This window comes from Wyeomyia smithii, chromosome 1 (assembly GCF_029784165.1).
Source record: "Wyeomyia smithii strain HCP4-BCI-WySm-NY-G18 chromosome 1, ASM2978416v1, whole genome shotgun sequence".
NCBI classification, from domain to species: domain Eukaryota; kingdom Metazoa; phylum Arthropoda; class Insecta; order Diptera; family Culicidae; genus Wyeomyia; species Wyeomyia smithii.
In genome coordinates this window covers 19,384,186-19,392,524 of record NC_073694.1, presented here as the reverse complement: position 1 = coordinate 19,392,524, position 8,339 = coordinate 19,384,186, and positions in this window count along the sequence as shown.

Here is an 8,339-nt window from a genome sequence, read left to right as displayed (position 1 = left end):
GTTTAAGAAACACCAATAATAGGTGTTATTTAGTCATTTTCGGCTGTTTTACAGAAACCGGGAGTCACCATCTTAGAATTCAAAATCTCTGTGGTGTCTGTGGTCGATTCTAGCTCCTGCGTATCATTCTGGTATCGAAGCATCTCACATTGGATGGAAATCGGCCGGTTGAAGAAATACCCATATTGGGTGGTATTTGGGTCATTTTCGGCAGTTTTCCAGTCACCAAAAGTCGCCATTTTACAATTCAAAATGTTGTCTGAGGTCGATTTGTGGTTTCAGTGCATCGTCACGATTTCAGAAATACCCATATTGGGTGGTATTTGGTCATATCTCACTGTTTCTTAGAAACCGGAAGTCGCCATCTTGGATTTCAAAATGGTATTCAGAGACAATTTCTGGCCTCTGAGCGTCATTCTGGTTAAAGAAACATCCATATTAGGTGGTATTTGGTCGTTTTCGTCTCTTTTCCAGTCACTGGAAGTCGCCATCTCACAATTCAAAATGTTGTTTGAGGTCGATTTGTGGCTTCAGTGCATCATAACAATCGCGGAATTACCCATATTTGGTCATTTGCCGCTGTTTTTCAGAAACCGGAAGTCGCCATCTTGGATTTCCAACTGGCATTTGGAGACAATTTCTGGCCTCTGAGCGTCATTCTAGTTAAAAAACACTCATATTAGGTTGTATTTGGTCATTTTCGGCAGTTTTCCAGACACCGGAAGTCGCCATTTTACAACTCAAAATATTGTCGGAGGTCGACAAACGTACAAACCGTGGAACACCACCCATGGATTGCCTCATACATAGGCGAACTTTATTATTATAAAATATTCGGCCGAGTCCACTTCAGAATAAAATGTGCATTTTTTTCAGTGTACCCATTAGGGTAATATTATTGTTAAAAGTTACTCTTTTTCGCATGTCGTGTAGAACAAAATCAGAAGTGGCGCACCTAGCGGTCGAAAAGGTGACTAACGCTTCTGTCATTTTCAATTTGTCTACATAATTTCACGTAAGTGAACTATATTGGTATTTAAGATATAGTAATAGTATAAATTTGGTGCCTTCCAAGCAGTACCGCGCCACTGCAAATGATCTTTCCAATGGCAAACGGTATGTGGCTTGCAAAATACTAAATTTCTAAATTTGGCTTGCAAAATACTAAATTTCACGTGGCAAAACACTATTGATATACAGTCGCCGTTCGATAACCGCAAGACTTTTAACTGCAACGCTTTTTACTGCAAGACCGATAACTGCAACAACTTTGCAGTTATCGGACCGCAATCCGTCAAATTTGATGTCAATCATATTTGACATTGGAGTGACAAATCTCGGGGGGAATTCTAAATGCATTCGAAAATGAAAATTGTTGAATCTCTAGGAACATTTCAAAAGGACTATTTTATTTCTGTTGGGAGGACAACCCTACCAATCGGAAACGTTACCGACACCATCAGGACTCGACCGGCTGAGAGCCGTCAGCGGGTGACAGATGTCAATGTGGGATTTGGCCAGATCCGTTGGATCAGATCTTTTGTGATTGCGATCGTCATCTCACGTGCATACATGTTTTATTGTTAGTCTAGTAATAAAGTTTCATATAGTTCATAATCCTGAGTCCGTACTTTTATTACGACGCACGGTATTGTAACAGTGGCGACGAGGCGGTAGTGAAGTCAATCGTAATTATGCGCGATCCTCCGGAGAAAAAGGCGTTTTCGTTAAGCGACGGTAGCAGAAAGTTTTTGTGATGGCTACAGAAGGCGGAACAGCACCAACCCCGAACAACATCACGGATACCATTGTGCAGGTCCTCCGAAACCAGCAAGTGCTCATGGGGCAAATGTCACAGCAGCTGGTCGCTACGCAGGCCGCCATCACGAATCTGTCTCGAGACAAGGTTGTTCTCGATTCTCTTTCGAGTAACATGGCGGAGTTTGTGTACAACAAAGAAAGCGGTAACACATTCGATGCATGGTTTTCGCGGTACACCGACCTGTTTGACAGGGATGCCTCTAAATTGGATGACGCTGCCAAGGTCCGACTTTTACTGAGAAAATTGAGCCCACAGGACCATGAGCGGTATAATAGTTTTATACTACCGAAACTTACGCGGGAATTCGCTTTTGACCAAAGCATCGATAAGCTCAAGGCCCCTTTCGGTGCAACCGTTTCCATTTTCCGGCGACGGTACAACTGCCTCCAAACAACCAAGAAGGACAGGGAAGACTACTCGTGCAAGGTCAATAAATCCTGCGTTGATTTCAAACTGTCAGAATTAACGGAGGAGCAGTTTAAGTGTTTGACTTTCGTGTGCGGCCTCAAATCGAAACAGGTTGCTGAGATCAGGATGCGGCTAATAAACAGGCTAAATGAAGCTGAGGACCTAACCCTCCAGCAAGTTGTGGAGCAGTGTAACAGTTTGATAAATCTCAAGCAGGATACCGTTCTGGTGGAGAATGCGTCATCGGTAAATTTCGTTGCCCACAACCACCATTCGAAGTTCAATCATCGGCCACGTAGCGAAAGTCCCTCCAGTGAAAAGCCCAGATCGCCCTGCTGGTCCTGCGGTGGGATGCATTTCAGCAAAGACTGTCGTTTTCGTGAACATAAATGTCGCGACTGCGGCAAGCAAGGTCACCGTGAAGGGTATTGTTCCTGTTTTTCATCGAAATCTTCGGCGAGAGCGCATAACCAAAAGCAACCAGCGAAGAGAAACAACCAGAAGAAAACGAAGCAGTCAACGAAGACGGTGATGGTGCATAAAATTAGGTCAGGGGAGAAAATTCATTGACGTGAAACTAAACGGAGTGGCACTTCGGCTGCAGCTGGATACTGGGTCGGACATATCCATTATCTCCCATCGGTCGTGGATCAAGCTCGGTCGTCCCAATACGAAGCCCACAATTTGTCGAGCCAGGACAGCGTCTGGAGAATCGCTGAAACTAGCCTCAGAACTCCAATGCAGCATCACCCTCCACAACATCACCAGAAAAGGGTAAGTGTTACGTAGCTGCTCCTAACGTAAATCTCGATATTTTAGGGATCGATCTGATCGACATGTTTGGGTTGTGGGACCAGTCAATCACGTCGTTCTGCAACCTCGTTTCCGATTCAGCTAGTAATGACGTTGCAGCCCTCTGTTCTCAATTCCCAAAAATCTTCACCTCGGAGTTAGGCCTGTACAACAAAAGACCGGTCCAGCTGGTTCTAAGAGACAATCCGAAGCCGGTTTTTCGGCCTAAACGACCGGTTGCCTATAGCATGGAGACAGTTGTAGAGACGGAATTACATCGGTTGGAAAGCCTTGGAATCCTGAAGAAGGTCGACTTTTCGGGCTGGGCCGCCCTGATTGTCGTCGTTCGTAAGCCCAATGGAACGGTGCGGATATGCACAGATTTTTCGACAGGCCTGAATACTGTGCTAGAACCAAATTGCTATCCTCTTCCCCTGCCTGAAGATATGTTCACGAAGATGGCTGGTTGTCAGTATTTCAGTCACATAGATCTGTCCGATGCTTACCTCCAGGTACAGGTCGATGCAGCCAGCCAGCCACTCCTCACAATCAACACGCATTGAGGCCTTTATCAGTTCACGAGAATATCGCCCGGCATCAAATAAGCCCCGGGTGCCTTCCAACAGATCATGGATGGTATGCTCGCTGGCCTGGAATGTGCGGCTGGATATCTGGACGACATCTTGGTAGGTGGTCGGACCAAAGAAGAGCACCAACGAAACCTTCATCGAGTCCTCACTCGCCTCCAAGACTTTGGGTTCACTGTGCGCATAGAAAAATGCAATTTTAACATGCGCCAGCTGAAATATCTTGGCCAAATTTTGGATGCGGACGGCATCAGGCCTGACCCGGATAAAGTGGCTGCGATCATAAACATGCCACCCCCGCACGACGTGCCTACACTGCGGTCGTACCTGGGAGTCATAAATTATTATGTGAAAGAGATGCGTAGCCTTAGGCAACCCATGGACCAGCTACTCAAAACGGGCACCAAATTGTCAGAAATCATTCGACCAGTTCCGAAAACTCCTCCAATCACCGGTGCTGCTGACACACTACAACCCAACTATGGACATCGCTGTATAGGCGGATGCATCATCGGTGGGGTTAGGCGTCCGCATTGCCCATCAGTTTCCTGACGGGTCTGTGAAGGCGATCTACCACGTATCCCGCAGCCTGACAGCAGCCGAAAGCAGTTATAGTCAGGTGGAAAAAGAAGGCCTGGCATTGGTGTTTGCTGTGACTCGGTTTCACCGGATGCTGTTCGGCCGAAAGTTCGTCTTGGAGAGCGATCACAAGCCTCTTCTACAAATTTTTGGCTCGAAGAAGGACATCTATACTGCGAACAGGCTCCAAAGGTGGGCCCCAACTCTCCTGCTTTACGATTTTGAAATCTGTTACATCTCTACGGACAGTTTCGGTCACGCAGACGTTCTATCTAGGCTAATTAATCGTCACGTGCGACCGGAAGAGGAGTATGTAATAGCTAATCTGGAACTGGAGCACAGCATTCGCACCGTTGTCAACGAATCGCTCCAGGTATTTCCGCTCTCGTTCAAGAACGAATGAATGCGATCTGTAGCGCGCCAACACGTGTATTGGCCAGACATCGACGAAGAAGTAGCAATGCTTGTCCATTCCTGCGACGAGTGTGCCCGCGTAGCCATGACAGACCGGAAGACCATCCTGGATTCCTGGCCAGCACCGGCAAAAGCGTGGCAGCGACTGCGTCTAGACTTTGCTGGTCCAATTGATGGGAACTTTTTTCTTATCCTTGCCGACTCGTACACTAAATGGCCGGAAGTTGTGCGAACTGAAAAGATCACCACCCCAGAAACCTTGCGGATCCTTCGAGGAATATTCGCCAGATATGGTAATCCGGAAACGCTAGTCACTGATAATGGGACTATAGGTTAGCCGAGAGGTTTGTGGATACCTCGACGAAGCCATCGACACCTTTCTGTTGTGCTACAGGTCGACGCCCTGCCGTAGTGCACCTGGTGGGAAGTCGCCTGGCGATTTAATGTTTGGCAGACCAATTCGTACAGCTTTGGAGCTACTTCGGCCGCCAACGACGTTCCAAAAGCAACTAGGCTGTGCTCAAAAACGACAGTTCAACCGAAAACACGGAACAAAAGCTCGTAGTTATCGCCCTCAAGATCTCGTATGGGCTAAGGTGTATTCCGCCAACAAGTGCACTTGCCAGTATGAAACGATCATCGAGCGCATCGGCAGCGTGATGTACAATGTGTGGCTGCCATCGAAACAGAGCCTGATCCGATCTCATTGCAACCAATTGCGGACTCGCCATGAATCGGAGAAAAGCTCGGACAATGAAGGGCCAAGTGCGAGTACCCAGTTACCTTTGCCTTTGCTTTTGGACAGCTGGGGTCTACGAAATGCAACACCTGAATCTGATGTGGACATGGATCCACTGGCAATTCCCTTACCAGACGATCTACTAGAAGATCTTCAACAACCAACAATTCAACAAACCCCTAAACCGAAACAGAAACCGGTTCCTACTCGCCAGTCTTCAAGGACTCGAAGGCAACCATTGAGGTACGAACCGTACAGCCTCTACTAGAAAGGGGAGGTGTTGGGAGGACAACCCTACCAATCGGAAACGTTACCGACACCATCAGGGCTCGGCCGGCTGACAGCCATCAGCGGGTGACAGATGTCAATGTGGGATTCGGCCAGATGGATCAGATCTTTTGTGATAGCGATCGTCATCTCATGGGCATACATGTTTTATTATTAGACTAGCGATAAAGTTTTATATAGTTCATAATCCTGAGTCCTTACTTTTATTAAGACGGTATTGTAACAATTTCTCTCGATGTTTTTTCTATTTCCTTTACTTGTTGTCTCTTTATTTTAGATGGGAGAGTATAGATCTTCACTATTTATCAATGAAGCAAAATCATCATGTTATGTGGTTCACTTTCCGTAATTATTATAAGAGAAAAAAAAAGCCCTTGTGCATTGTTTGGCTAGCTTTCACTACTCAGCGAGGCAGTGCATAGTAGATCACAAACGTTAAAGCGTTAAATAGAGTTAGCGTTAGCGTTAAATAGACCATTTTACGAACTGACCATTTGTCCCGTGTCGCGGATCCTGACAGAGATGCCAGACTTTTTTTTGGCAAGTCTGTATAATCCATAAAAATGTCTGTAAAAGTCTGTATACCGCTGCGAAAAAAAGTTACCGATACATTGATACCTAATTATTTGTCGACCTGTCAGATTGTTTTGTTTTATTGCTTGTTTTGATTGTTCTTTTTCGAGTCTATCATAGTTGGTCGATTAATCGATAACTAATTTATCTTTTAAATCTAAGTAACACATAGAAGTAAGAGTCTTTCCCGTGATAAAATCGTCGTTCGTCGTAATGTAGCTAAACTGATACATGATGGCAGAAGTTTCGCGGTTATAAAAATAGTACCTTCAAGGTTTGGGACCTTTTAAGCAATTCTTCAACGTTGGATATTGCTCCGAATAGAACAAACGGTCTTTTCACCAATATAACCTGCATGGCAATCGATCGAGACAATCAGCTGTTTGTTACTGGGGGCGAAACAGGCAGATTAGTGCCCACGGGGCCGATAAAAACCCCGATAGCCTGACTCGATTCCCGTTGTCATGATTTCACTCTCAAAAACGCAAGATTAATATGTTCAGCAAAGTGTTCAGTTCTAGTTCACTTTTTCCAGCAACGGCTACAGTGACTTTTGGTTTTTGTGTTCGTTTTTTTGTGTATACTGGTAAAACCATTATGTAGAATATCAGATATCTGTGTAATATCTGTATTATACTAAATGTCTGTATAAAATCTGTAGGCTTATGCGTGTCTGTATCGCAACACAGAAAGTCTGTATAATACAGATTTGTCTGTATATCTGGCATCTCTGGATCCTGCTGACATTGATGTTGCTTTTACTTGCGTTATGTCAGCGGTTCCGAGTTTTCTGTCAAAATTTCATTCATGAATTGAGTTCAGAAACGTCTCGTAAAATGGTCTATTGTAGTGATGAACTCCATCTTCGCCTACATATTGGTTATGTACAAAAACGCAATAAATTATGATGCAGATATATGAATATCAAATTGATTAATCGAAAAGCTCGCCTATTTTAGTTTTCTGCTATTTTTTGCCACTATTCCATTAAAATAATACATTTCGACGGACCCCCCTCTAAATTTTGGCATGTGTCAAGTGTTGCAGTTATCGAACGGCATTCGATAACTGCAATGTACACTGTAAAAAATCAACACCAAAATATTTCTCCTAAAATAAAGTTGTCTAGCCCCTAGGTCACTAAGTAAAATTTTATCTAATGCTTAATATTGTACAAATTTATCAAACCAATAGTTATTTGTTTATATTTCTAAGCTTTAAAATATTAAATAATAATCTTTCCGTGTCCCGTTTATAGACCCATTGGTCCCGTTTTCTCTTCGATAAAAGCTGGTCAGCCTCAGAAAGACACAAATCGAATGGTTCACACTCAATCAGATAATAAAAGTTCGGTAATTATTTTTACAATTTCGATTGGTAAGTTTGCGAAAATACAGAGTAGTTTGTAAAATTGATATAACTTTACATATATTCTGTATTCAACAAATAATTTTACTGAATACTGAATACTGAATACTATACTTTCTGCTGAACTGTTCGGTAAATTAAACTTTTACCGAATATTGGTAAAAAACTACAGGACCAACTATAGAGCTGCCAACTTTTCTCTATTCGTTGTTCTCCTTCTGGTTGTCAAGTCACATTCTCGGTTCCGTTTAAACATTGAAGTTCCTGCGAAAGAAAAAAATTGAAGACGTTTTCCAACAACTTTAGCAAAAAGATGATCGCATAGAACAAATTTTTCGTAAGTATATGATGATAAAATTTGTAAATATTTTAGGCGTCAAACCATCACATCATTTGCTTCTACTTCCGAGCATCTGTTGCATGCTACGTAAATAGTTTACACCGCCATGTTAATGGACACATTCGGAAGATCCTCGGCTTTGAAACTATGAACACAACTGGCATAAAGTTCATGTACAGTCCACAGCAGTGTTTTTTAATTAATTTTATTGATTTTCACTCGTACGAATTCGGTGCGGCGTACGTCGATTTTTGATTTTTTTAGTTTTCAATAGTTAAATTTCTTAATAATATTTAAAAAAAATATTAATATTAATTTACGTTACACCATATTTCTGGATTTCTTGAATAATTGAAAGTGAACAAATAACAAACATCACAGATCTTTCGGTACTGTCTTACACAACTTACAGATTTGATCTGTGGCTCT